The sequence below is a fragment of the Bombina bombina genome, chromosome 4 (genome assembly GCF_027579735.1).
Source record: "Bombina bombina isolate aBomBom1 chromosome 4, aBomBom1.pri, whole genome shotgun sequence".
NCBI classification, from domain to species: Eukaryota; Metazoa; Chordata; class Amphibia; order Anura; family Bombinatoridae; genus Bombina; species Bombina bombina.
This window is the reverse complement of record NC_069502.1, coordinates 166,989,482-167,003,437: the sequence shown is the minus strand read 5'-3', so window position 1 is coordinate 167,003,437 and position 13,956 is coordinate 166,989,482.

Genomic DNA, 13,956 nt, shown 5'->3' with positions numbered 1-13,956 from the left:
AGCCACTTTCGAGTTTCAAGGTACTGTCCACACGTTCATTATGTGAGTCGAGAACTACAACTAGTTACGAAGTGCTGTTTGAGCTCTGTTTGGGGTTTTTCTTTTGTTTGGATAAGTAGTCCGATATAGTTCTTTAAACTATTTATATTACTTCAGCTACCCACATCTCAGTAGGATTGCAGCACCAACACTACACAGTCCATAAGCAAAGATGTAGAGGAGGCCTGTGCTTTTCCTTATTTTTCAGTTCACTTTCAGGGTGCTATGTGTTGACTCATTTATTGTGTTTATAGATATTAAAACCTATGTATAATACATAACGGTACTTGACTTGGCTGATCTGTGCTAATATATTATGGATAGGAAATGTGCTGTCTGCGGGCCGGGACAGCATATTGGATATACATTATAGGGCATAAATAAATTTAACTTCTAGGCTAATGCCACCTTACATTGATGGTCCAAGTCATAGGCATACTGTAAAAGTTATATAGCTTGGAAGTGGATGAGCACACACACCATAAACTCCTCAAAAGTATTTGCTTGTTTGCCAATATATTACTGATGATATATTCCTCTAGTCTTTTTTGGAGCTGGTTAAGGACCTATATCTTAAGTAATGGTTATATACTTACACATAATCAGAATGAGGTTAGGATTATTTGCATATGTACTACAGATACCACACATTAGCACTCAACAACCATGCTCCCCTTAATCAAATAAATACATTTTGCTCTGATTTTATAATAGTATAGAGTCAGAAAGTGACTTTTAAAATATGTAAAGTGCTGCTGGCTACCCATACATTTTACTCCTTAAATGATGTTAGAGAGTCCTACAATAACATTTTTCCTTCATAATTATTGTGTGACTAAATGTTAAAAGTTTAGTAAAATGAGGTTCCCCTTGAGTTATACATATATACATATTGAGATATACTCAGACCCAAAAGTGGTATATTATTCCCTATCTTCTAAAAACTATTTATACAGGTGGTCAAAGGTCCAAGAGTGGCCCAGCATAATACAAAGTGAAGGTAACCTTAAAAGAAAAAATGTTGAGGTACTATATAATATTCCAGGTTATAACTGTTTATTTTAAAGCAAGCTCTCATGAGATCCTAACTGTACTTATATGACATGTATTGTATTGCAGTTTGACTATACTTTGTATGTTCAAGAACCTCAATAAAAAAATGAAACATACACGTCTCTTGATACAAGGCACTTGTGTTTGCAACAATGGCACATATTTATTAAAACCCATTTGTGAAACTAACATCTTACAGAGAAAAAACTTACTGCAACATCACAACTCATATATTTGGTAAATCAAAGAGATTTATAGCCGACCTTGAACACATCCAGAGTTTCAAGTTACTTTCTGTAATAATCAATTGGAGCAGCATCTCTTTAGTAACCAATTACCTCCCACCCATAGTATAAGCTCCACTGTAATGCTTACCAGCATCACCAAAATGTTACAAACAACTCATTAACAACGTGCCTATTTCAGTATGCCTTCATGGACAGGGGACCACAGAGGATAACAGGAGGGTATTATAGGGGCAGAATTGAGGATAAGCAAAGTTGTTGTAAAATAGAAGATGGAGGAGAGAAGCAAAAAGTGGAAACCAGTACAAATCTGGGCTGTTTGTTACTCAAGTGTAATAAGACAAACCTTGTCCAAGTCCTGGTGATAATTTAATAAAGGCCTCCTGTATTGTTGCTGGAAATATACAAATAGATTTTGCACTTTGTGTTTGGGTCTTTGAGTTCAAAGCAGTCCAGACATAACTTACCAACATGGAGATTTTTGGTGAATGATTCCATTAATTTGGGTGAGGGAATAAAATTTACTGAACAAAACTACACAAAAATGTCAAACTGCAAAACAGATGTCAACGTTTTTTGGCCAAAAATGGTGTCAGTTAGTAGTCATGTAGGTATTTGGTGTTGACATTGGTCTTGATTGATGAGGCAAATTCTGTTCTATGCAACAATATTATTTTACCATAAATAAACAGACATGCGAATATTTAACAATTAAATGCTTTTACAGAACCCATTCTTAGAAACGTGTTTCAAAAGTGTCTTGATTGTAATTATTGTGTTGCTAGGGATTCATGTTTGATCCATTAGATTACACATATTGGGCCATTTAACACAAATACAGTTGTTAATTGCAAGAATGCCAACTGGTGATTGTCTAGAAAAGATAGGTTAAGTTAGCCTCAATACATTACGAGCATGATCTTACATTAATAGTGAGGCTTCTCTGATAGCCTAACAAGCCTTATTGAATCTAGCCCAGGTCCATTACCAGATGGATATCACTTGTTGATTTGGATACCAGGAGCATTCGAGGATAAAAGTGTATATTTCTTCTTTACCAGAACTGAAGCAATAGCAGGCTGATTTAACAGAATATTAGTCCACCTGTGAGTTACACTGAAAGCGATATAGAACATATAAATTGCTAAAATTAAATAAAAACAAAACAGGGACTCGCACAATGACAGAAGCATGTTATTACACTATAAGTTTTCAGGAATGATATTGTAGAGTTACAAATTATATAACCAGAGGACAAGAGACATATTGAGAACTAACTGTAACATCCATTTCATTACTTTATATTTTAAATATTATATAATATAAATTGTCCTATGGAAAAAATGCAAATGTCAACAAATTTGTATATACTAAAAATGGTTTAGTGTCCATAGGGTTTAGTTTTATTGGATGTGTAATAAAATTACATGAATATTACTACTTTTTTTTCTCTGGAGAACTTCTTACTCCTGGCTCAAATTTATCACAGCTTCCATTTTGTAACCCCTTTATTACCCATTCCCCATTTTTGCATAACCAACACAGTTATAATAATACACGTTTTACCTCTGTAATTATCTTGTATCTAAGCCTCTGCAAACTGCCCCCTTATTTCAGTTCTTTTGACAGACTTGCATTTTAGCAAGTTAATCAGTACTCACTCCTAGGTAACTTCACGTGCGTGAGCTCAATGTTATCAATATGAAACACATGAACTAACATCCTCTAGTGGTGAAAAACTGTCAAAATGCTTTCAGATTAGAGGCGACCTTCAAGGTCTAAGAAATTAGCATATGAACCTCCTAGGTTTAGCTTGTAACTAAGAATACCAAGTGAACAAAGCAATATTGGTGATAAAAGTAAATCAGAAAGTTGTTTTAAATCATGAAAGTTTTTTTTTACTTTACTGTCCCTTTAAGCTTGATTTGGACTTTACTATCCATTTAATGGTTCTCATAATCGATGAGAGAGCAATAATTGACTTGAACATAACATAATATCAGTAGGCAAACTCATAAAGGAATAGTCTAGTCAAAATTAAATTTTCATGATTCAGATAGAGCATGCAATTTTAAGCAACTTTCTATGTTACTCCTAATATCAATTTTTCTTCGTTCTCATGGTATCTTTATTTGAAAAAAAGCAAGAATGTAAGCATTATTTTTGGTTAAGCACCTAATTAGCACTTTCTGATTGGTGTCTAAATGTTGCCACCAATCAGCAAGTGCTACCCAGGTACTGAACCAAAAATGGGCTGGCTCCTAAGCTTACAGTCATATAAAGATAACAAGAGAACAAAGAAAAAAAAATTCATACTAGGAGTAAATTAGAAAGTTGCTTAAAATTGCAAGCTCTATCTGAATTCCTTTAAGTCAAATACAGACAACAGGTTATAGCATGAGTTTAAGGTTATACACAGACTGAGTCTGGAACAGGAATTAAAACAGGAAACCATCTACAGATTTTGTTCATCTAGAGGTGAGCCATTTGGAGCAATTGTCAGAGTTAGAAAGTTACAAATACTTAAATTAACAAACTTGGAAACATAAAAATCTTTCCTTGGATTCTCATTTAATAGTCTTGATTTCAGAAAGTTTTGTTTAAGATAGAAGAAAACTGTGTCTGTAGCAAATCACAGCCCGAAGTCTCTGTTTAGTTTTACAGTTATCATAGCGATAAGGGAGTAAAATATCAGCTGATGAGGGAGTAAAATATCAGCTGATGAGGGAGTAAAATATCATCTGATGATGGAATAAAATATCAGCTGATGAGGAAGTAAAATATCAGCTGATAAGGGAATAAAGTATAAACAGATGAGGGAGTAAAATATCAGCAGATGAGGGAGTAAAATATCATCTGATGATGGAACAAAATATCAGCTGATGCGGAATAGTGATGTCCCGAACTGTTCGCCCGCGAACGGTTCACAGCGAACATAGCTTGTTCGCGTTCGCGTTTGTGGGCGAACACATGGCGATGTTCGATCCGCCCCTATGTGTCATCATTGTGAAAACTTTGACCCTTTATGTCACAGCCGCCTGACACATTAGAGCCAATCAACATCAGACACTCCCTCACAGACCCTCCCAGCTACTCGGAATCCGCCATTTTAGACTCATAACGACCTTGCTTTCTTAATGAGAGGACGTGTTGTGTTTTTGCTCCTGACATTAATAGGAAAAACATAGCTAGGCTAGTGTATTTACAGTCCAGAAGGACTCCACTCATCTCTGCTGCAAGCACAGCACCCCAAAAAGCCCTTTTTAGGGCTATATTTCGTGCCGTTTTTTTCTTTTTTCTTTTTTTTCTGTGTGTTTAAGGCTCACAGCATATGCTGTGATTACTGCCACCACTGATATCTCCCTAACAACATTAGTTTAAATTTAACTAACCAAAAAATTTAATTATGTTTCTAGTGTAATTTTTTTTCATTTTCTATCAGGCCAGTGTCACACAGCATATACTCTGGTTCATTGCTCTGTGCCAGCCAGCAGCCACCAGTGTTAATATCCGTTTATAACATTATTTTAAATTTAAAAATATTTTGCTAGTGTAATCTAATTACATTTACTATCAGGCCTGTGTCTGTCAGGCTCACTCAGCATTAATATACCTCATTTTTTTTCAGTCTTTTGGTTAATTGGTCTGTGCCAGGCAGCCACCCAGCACTCATATCTATTCTTCTTCACCTTAATTTTAATATAAAAAAAAAGGTTAAAATTTGTTTGCTAGTGTAATCTAATATCATTTTCTATCCGGCCTGTGTGTTTTGCTGACATACAGAGCCTACTGTGTTTACTTGCTGCCCTCCCTAGTCTATGAGCCACAACTCATATGTGTTTAACCTTTTTTTAATTCCCCCCCCCCAAAAAATAATTTCAATCATTTTTCTAGTGTAATCTAATAGTATTTTCTATCAGGCGTGTGTGTATCCGACTTACAGAGCCTACTGTTTTTTTTTAATAGCTGCCCTTCCAAGGCTATCAGCCACGACTCATATGTATGTGCTTAACCTTTTTCTTAAAATTTCCAAAAAAAGTCTCTAAATCATTATGCTAGTGTAATCTAATTGTATTTTCTATCAGGCCTGTGTCTAACTGTCTATCTGACTTACACAGCATACTGTTGTTATAATTGCTGCCCTACGTAGCAGCCAGCCAGTGCGACCACTCATAGAGTCATATGTGCATTGCACTTCTTAACATAATTTTAATATTAAAATCTAAAATTTTACAATATTTATTTATTTTATTGCAAACAATTTAGGAATGTTAGGTGATTTAGGCCCTTTATGGGTTAAAAGCAGACTCTGCATCAACTATGTAATTTTCCATGGGAGTTTTGCCAGGGATCCCCCTCCAGCATACGACAGTCCAGGTGTTAGTACCCTTGAAACAACTTTTCCATCACTATTGTGGCCAGAAAGAGTCCTTGTAGGTTTTAAAGTTCATCTGCCTATTGAATTCAATGGCGGTTCGCGCGTTCGCGAACAATACCGGAAGTTTGAGTCCGCCGTTCGCGAACCGAAAATTTTAGGTTCGCGACATCACTAATGAGGAAGTAAAATAGCTGATAAGGGATTAAAATATAAGCAGATGAGGGAGTAAAATATCAGCTGATGAGGGAGTAAAATATCAGCAGATGAGGGAGTAAAATATAAGCAGATGAGGGAGTAAAATATCAGCTGATGAGGGAGTAAAATATCAGCTGATGAGGGAGTAAAATATCAGCTGATGATGGAATAAAATAGCTGATGAGGAAGTAAAATATCAGCTGATAAGGGAATAAAGTATAAACAGATGAGGGAGTAAAATATCAGCAGATGAGGGAGTAACATATCATCTGATGATGGAACAAAATATCAGCTGATGAGGAAGTAAAATAGCTGATAAGGGAGTAAAATATAAGCAGATGAGGGAGTAAAATAGCTGATGAAGGAGTAAAATATCAGCAGATGAGGGAGTAAAATATAAGCAGACGAGGGAGTAAAATATCAGCTGATGAGGGAGTAAAATATCAGCAGATGAGGGAGTAAAATATAAGCAGATGAGGGAGTAAAATAGCTGATGAGGGAGTAAAATATAAGCAGATGATGGAGTAAAATATCAGCTGGTGAGGGAGTAAAATATCAGCTGATGAGGGAGTGAAATATCAGCTGATGAGGGAGTAAAATATAAGCAAATGAGGGAGTAAAATATAAGCAGATGAGGGAGTAAAATATAAGCTGATGAGGGAGTAAAATATAAGCTGATGAGGGAGTAAAATATAAGTAGATGAGGGAGTAAAATTTCAGCTGATGAAGGAGTAAAATCAGCTGATGAGGGAGTAAAATATAAGCAAATGAGGGAGTAAAATATAAGCTGATGAGGGAGTAAAATATAAGCAGACGAGGGAGTAAAATTTCAGCTGATCAAGGAGTAAAATCAGCTGATGAGGGAGTAAAATATAAGCAAATGAGGGAGTAAAATATAAGCAGATGAGGTAGTAAAATTTCAGCTGATGAGAGTGTAAAATATCAGCTTATGAGGGATTAAAATATAAGTTGATGAGGGAGTAAAATATCAGATGATGAGGGAGTAAAATATAAGCAGATGAGGGAGTAAAATATAAGTAGATGAGGGAGTAAAATATAAGTAGATGAGGGAGTAATATTTCAGGTGATGGAGTATAATATCAGCTGATGAGGAAGTAAAATAGCTTTATTTTTTATAAAGATTTTAGGTAAACAAGACCCCTGAAAATAGGATTTTCTTGGCATTTCTTTGATTCTTATGTCAATTGCTTCTGTCCAAAGGATCATTGAGACTTGGGGGTTGATTTATGAAGCAGCAGATGCTGCTTCCGACCCACTCCGCTTCAGTTCTGCCTGAAGCTGAAGTTAAGAAGCATGGTCCTAAGACCGCTGCTCCTTAACGCGTCCGCCACCTCTGCTGGTGCAATACCGCTGAGAATCTGCAGGGGGCGGTATTGCACCAGCAGTTCACAAGAACTGCTGGTGCAATGATAAATGCAGACAGCGTATGCTGTCGGCATTTATCGATGTGCGGTGGACATGATTCGCTATAGTGGATCATGTCTGTCCGCAGCATGATAAATTTACCCCATATGCAATGTGTCCCAGTTGAAATCCATGGTTTCAGAGATGGGTTATATATATGTTTTAACTGGACAGGTATAAGATATTTCTTTTAAATAGCCAATGAATCGATCCAAAATAGTGTCATTAAAATCATATAGTATATAAAAAGTCCCCTATACTTTCAAAAGATAGCGGTAATAGAGCATGTGTAATAGAGCTTGTATGAGAATTTGCTGGTTATGTTGCAATTGTGAGCAATCTGAAATACTGTGTATAGCAAAGAACTTAACTAAAAACTTCACTACGTAAGCCCTACATCAGCATTGTGTTTGAATGTTATCCAACATAAAATCTTAGCAGAGGTTTTCATAGAAATCTGAAGGAAATTACAAACCTATGATATCTAACATGAATAGTATTTTTCACACACTTTACTACTGCTCATACTATATATAATAATCATTGACTTGTAATATGAGTGCTAATGTGCGCTGGTATTACAAGTGAAGTGCAATGCGAAAGGGACCTTGTGTTCGCATTGCATGGAAGCATTGCGCTCACGTGAGCGTGCTTCCATAGGCTCCAATGGGAATCTTGTTCTCATGCCATGAGACTTGGCATGAGAACTAGCACAGCGAATCCTGGTAATTTGTGGAAAGTTCAAATGTGGGCAGCAGTGCAGCATAAATTCACTGGCGGGATGGCAAAAATCCTTTTTTTTGCCAGTGAATATAAAATAAAAATTAACTTTTATTATTTTCCATAAGTAAAACACAGAGGGACAGTGCCCCTTAGCTAGAAAAGACTGACGCGTTTCGGCAGGGTGCCGTACTCATAGTCTCTTCAAGACATATTCACTGTCAATTTTTCTTTTTTTTCTTTCTTCTTTTTTATGCACATATAAACACATAAATATATATTTATATAAGCATATACACATATATTTATTGGGAACACACAGTTCCCATAGACCGCAATTTATGTTTAAATCTTTTTATTAAATTTTAAAAGTATACAACATAACGAAGACAAAAAAAACAAATGGTCATGACATCAGTCTTGTTATCTCTATTAGGTCGTGAACCGAAATGAGCGACCATAGCACCAATATTACAGATGAAATCTTATGGTTCAGTTCCTAGAATACTGCACATGTGAATAGGGCCTAGAATAATCATTAATAATTAACCAAAAACATCACTATTAGTTTTGCAATGTCCATACTTCCAAACCTTTGTCTGGCCTAGACTTCAGAATCTCCGCTAAAATCCTGGATTATCAGACATTTTCAGATTCTATCTTCATCTGGACTGATACAAACAGAAAGTATAATCATGTAATTTCAACCAGGCCCAAATTCAAGACTTCATAACAACACATCTAGTTATGCAAAAAATGAGGAAAAGTAGAAAAGGAAAAAAGAAAGGAGAAAAAAAGAGGATGAAAGACGTAGATAAACCCAGCTATTTGGCTAAGTATCTATTTAGATAGTCTATAATTTAGTTGGGTCTAACGAGGTAAATCAGAAAGAAAAAGTAAAGTAAAGTAAAGTAGGGTGCCCAGGCCCTCCCCCCCACCAATACCACATTCACTGAATCTCAGGTACCAGGAAACCTAATCAACCCTATCTATCTTGAATCCCATTAAGTGTCCAGTAAAACCAAACTCTCTCGAATTGGGCTTGAGTATCTAAGATCTTAGAAGCGGATTCATACATGCGGTGAGTCCACGAAATTTTATTCCTAACTTCCTCCCAAGGAGGAGCCCTATCTTTCCAGTATTTTGCAATACTTATTCTAGTAACCGTGCATAGTATTTTAATAAATGTATTTATCTGTTTGTTAAATCGAGGACTAGGATCATTTAATAAAGCCTGCGCTGGGGTTAGTTGAATCTGTTCATCTAGGACTTCTCCAAGGAGGGAGGATAAATGAGCCCATGTGGGCTGTATAATGGAGCAGTCCCACCACATGTGGCGGTATGAGCCTATCTCCCCACAGCCTCTGTGACAAAGGTTGGTATTAGCCGGGGACATATGTTGAGTTTTGACCGGGGTCAGGTACCATCTGTATATAGTTTTAATCGTGTTCTCCTTCAGATCTGTGCTTAGCAGTCCTGTACAGGCTGAGTGAAACAGGTCATCCCAATCCTTCTTATCTTTATGTATGTGTAAATCTTCCTCCCATTTTAAAAGTATAGAGGATTTGGAAGAATTAGTCAGCGATTGGATCTCCAGATATAATCTGGAAATCGCTTTTTTAGGTCTATGTTCAGATTGCAGTAAGAGTTCTAAGGTCGTGTGTGTTTTCGGGCTAGGTGTTTTAGTATATTGCTGTATTGCTGAGTTAATCTGGAGGTATTGAAACCATAGTAGTTTCATTGGAGCCAACTTGTCCTGTATCTGGACAAAAGACTTGGATTTCCCCCCCTCCAACCAATCTGCCACTCTATACAATCCCTTATTTGCCCATTTATCGGCTATAATCTGAATGTCGTTTGAAAGGAGATATCTAATTGGGCACATCAGTGTTTGAGTAGGTAAAAGCTTCTGCTGTTTAGTCAACAGAGACCATAAGCGTATAGTATTAGTTAGGATATGTGAGCGATATTTATTCTGTATAGTTCCTGTCGGGTGTTTGTTCCATAGGATATCATCTGTGTGAGAGGATCCTCTTAGGTCAGCTTCTAGTCTAGTCCACATTACTCCCTCCCCATTTCCCCCTGTGAGCACTGTCTGTGCCAACCTTGCTGCTCTATAATATTCCAATAGGTTAGGGGCCCCAATCCCCCCCAGGGTCCTATGTTTTGTGATTAATGTAGCTGGGATTCTGGCCATTTTCCTCCCTCTAATGAATGTTATCAGTTCTGCCTGTAAAGTTTTCAATTCTGAAGTTGGGATCTCTATAGCCAGTGTTCTAAATAGGTATAATATACGGGGTAGGATTGACATTTTCACTGCCGCTAGTCTGCCCATCCACGAGAAAGTGTATGTTTTCCATTTCTGTAAATCTTTCCTAATGTCTCTATAAATAGGTGTATAGTTATATTTATGCAGTTGATCAATCTGGGGGGTTAGGTGGATCCCCAGGTATTTCAGAGAGTGAGTAGACCATTTCAGGTCGAAGTTCAATTCAATAAGTTTTTTAGTGTGTCGCGGTAGACCCAATGGCAACGCCTCACATTTGTCTAGATTAATTTTGTATCCCGATATTTGGGAAAAGTCCTCTAATGTTTTATATAAGTTGGGTAAAGAGATAAGGGGTCTAGTCAGTGTAAGTAAAATATCATTATGTCTTTTATCATAACTCCCGATATGTCGGTCATCAGTCGAATTTTGGCCGCTAGAGGTTCTATGCATAGCGCAAAAATAAGGGGTGACAGGGGGCAACCCTGTCTTGTGCCATTCCGTATGGGGAAATTTTTAGATTTGTAACCTGAGACAGAAACAATAGCTGATGGAGTTGAATATATTCTGTTCAAAGCTTTAATAAAGGCACCTCCAAATCCCATCTTATGTAAAACTGTTTTCATATATCCCCAGTCTATTCTATCGAATGCCTTCTCCGCATCCAACGAGAGGAGCAGAGAAGGCATCCGAGAGCTACCCACATAGTCTATAATATTCAGCAGCCTGCGAACATTATCTGGCGCTTCCCTCTCCTTAACAAAACCCACCTGATCTGGATGGATCAGCTTTGGTAGGATATATTTTAATCTATTAGCCAAGATTTTTGTGAGTATCTTCAGGTCTTGGTTGATAAGTGAGATAGGTCGGTAGCTGGAGCACAATTTAGCGTTTTTGCCGGATTTTGGTATCACCACAATCTTGGCTAGTAAAAGGTCGTCAGGAATGTTGTGGCCTTCTAGGATATAATTACAGAAATCAGTGAGATGTTGTACTAGTGTTCCTCTAAATGTTTTATAATATTCGCTGGCAAACCCGTCTGGTCCTGCTGCTTTTCCGGATTTAAGGCATAGACCGCAATTTAAAGGTACTTTTCAGTGCCATTTTTTTTTCTAACACCCCACACGCGTTTTTAACCCCCTAGAAACTGCTCTTTGCAGTATTTTTTTTATGAAAAAAATAAGATTTTTTATTGTGGCACTTTAAGAAAATTAACCAGAGAGCTTGCGGTAGCAATAACCAGCCACTTATAATGGCTGGTTATTTATCGCACACCTGCAAACGGGCAAATTTGCCTGTTTGTAGGCATGCAATAAATTAGCGATCCACTTGTAATCTAGCCAATATTAGGTGCTGAAGAAGTTCTTTAAGTAGGCTGAGATGAAATACTGAATACGTCACCATTTCTACCATCATCAGTTGGTGCTGCTAGTTTCTGAATCAGTGATGTAGTAATAAAACACCACCCATGTTTTACTAATCAGAATTGTAACAAATATCTCAAAAAAGGCATTTTTACAAAATTGCTGCTACATCTGCAAAATTGAATTAAAGACGATGCAAAACAAATAAACTTGTTTTGTAACGAAACATTTTAGAGATAAATATATACCACATTCCATTTGCCTATATAAAGCAAGGAAAGGGCTTATGCTTAGGGTTACCACCACGGCCATGTTTTCCTGGACACTTATAATTTACACATGTTGCAGGGTGTGCAGTGAGGAACATGAATAGCGCAGTCAATGGTCACTATTTTGTGCTATCCAGCAGCACAATTCATGTTCCTCCCAGCACACCCTGCAGCATGTGTAACTCATAAGTGTCCAGGATAATATGGCCGAGGTGGCAACCCTACTTATGCTGCCAAGCATCATAACTACAAGCCAGAAAATGCAGCTTCGAATTGACACTCAGAAGAGCCCCTGTCCACCAGCCTCTCTTTTTAACCTTCTGGCTAAAACAGCCTTTTTATTTGCATGTGTACAGTTCATAGTGTTCTTCAACCAAACTTGTCTTACTCCACCAAGTATAAAAGGCTGTGCATATCTTATTACATCTTATTTATAAGTCATTATAACTGACACTTTGGATTAGGTACATGAACTGTGACATCAAAGTCTACAAAACCATATCACTCATAAGTGGAGACTAAGGTACAGCACTTAAGAATGTTGTTGTTAAATATGTTTATGCTTTATTAAGTGTAACAACTGTTCTACTGACTTTGCATTATTTATTGTTGTGTGAGAGTATTTGTTGGTAATCTTTTATACTTAGCAGTGACATTAGCTGGTCACATTGCCAACATTCCACTTCTTTCCTTGAATGATTTTAACCTCATACAAAGTTTTATATAAATATATGGTAAATAAATAATTTGCTCTGAGAGGCCAGTAATTATTAGACTATCAAAAAATAAGGATATAGATTATGACTAAGCGCTTGGTTAAGTGACACAGCTTATGAAAAACTAATAATAAATAATCACATTTATTCTGTGACGTTTTGGTAATAAAAGTTCTGAGGGAATATATATATATTTATATTTATCCGTTATTCATCAATCTATATATATGTTGTCATAGTGATATATAAAACATAATAGCAACATTATCAACCTGAGTTTACACAACTGAAAAATAAGCTGATCAGCAAAGTGCAATTTCATTAACAACACAAAGTGAAAAGATCACCCAAACATAAAGAGAGATAAAGTCATCCCAGGTGTAATTTATTAAAAGTGTGTAACAGGAGTGTGCTATATTAGATGATGGGACATATAGGGATATAAGTGCAGCCCACTGCGTGTCATGAGTAATTTCTCACAATGTTCTGAAGATCAAGATTATACAAAATCGGGAAATGCTTCAATCAATGACTGGAAATAAACTAAATATAATTACTTTTACAGTAAGAACAATTAAAAATAAATCATTGAGCAAACTTGTCCAGATTACCCATCATGCCACTAATAAAATGGCATAACCAAATATCACAATTGTGTCAGAACAAAAAAGGTTCATTTTAAACATGTTAATTGCACTTAAAAACCATAGGAACATAAAGCTTTTAGGTAACATCATTTATCATACAACGGAATACATATACTTACATACACCCATCTATTTTTGTAAACAAAACCCTCACTGAGGGTGATGCAGCAAGGATTCTATTTATCACTGAGTGGCCAGCAACCATGGATGAAGCAGCACAGATCCTATTTCTTTAAAAGTTTAAATTGAAACAGAAAGAAATAGATCCCCAACTACATGGAACATATATATTAGAGTACCATAGAAAATGCCTGATTCCCAGAGGGTTTTGGATAAAAAACGTCCCCACGATTGGAAGAACCAATCCCGAATTTTGTAGAAGGTGTTGTTCTGTGCTCAATAAGTGCTCTTTTGACCTGATGTTGCTGGTAGTTGAGGAGGTCAGAGTGTTGCTTGAACAAGTTCGTATGGAACTTCTACAATTTGAAACCACAAAGGAGACTATACTACAACAGGATACAAGTGAAAACTGGACAGACAAACTATCTACACAACTTAAAGAGTATAATGCGGCACTGGTGGCTTTCAAGAACAAGAAACTAACGCCTAGATTTAGAGTTTTGTCGGTAACGACCCGCG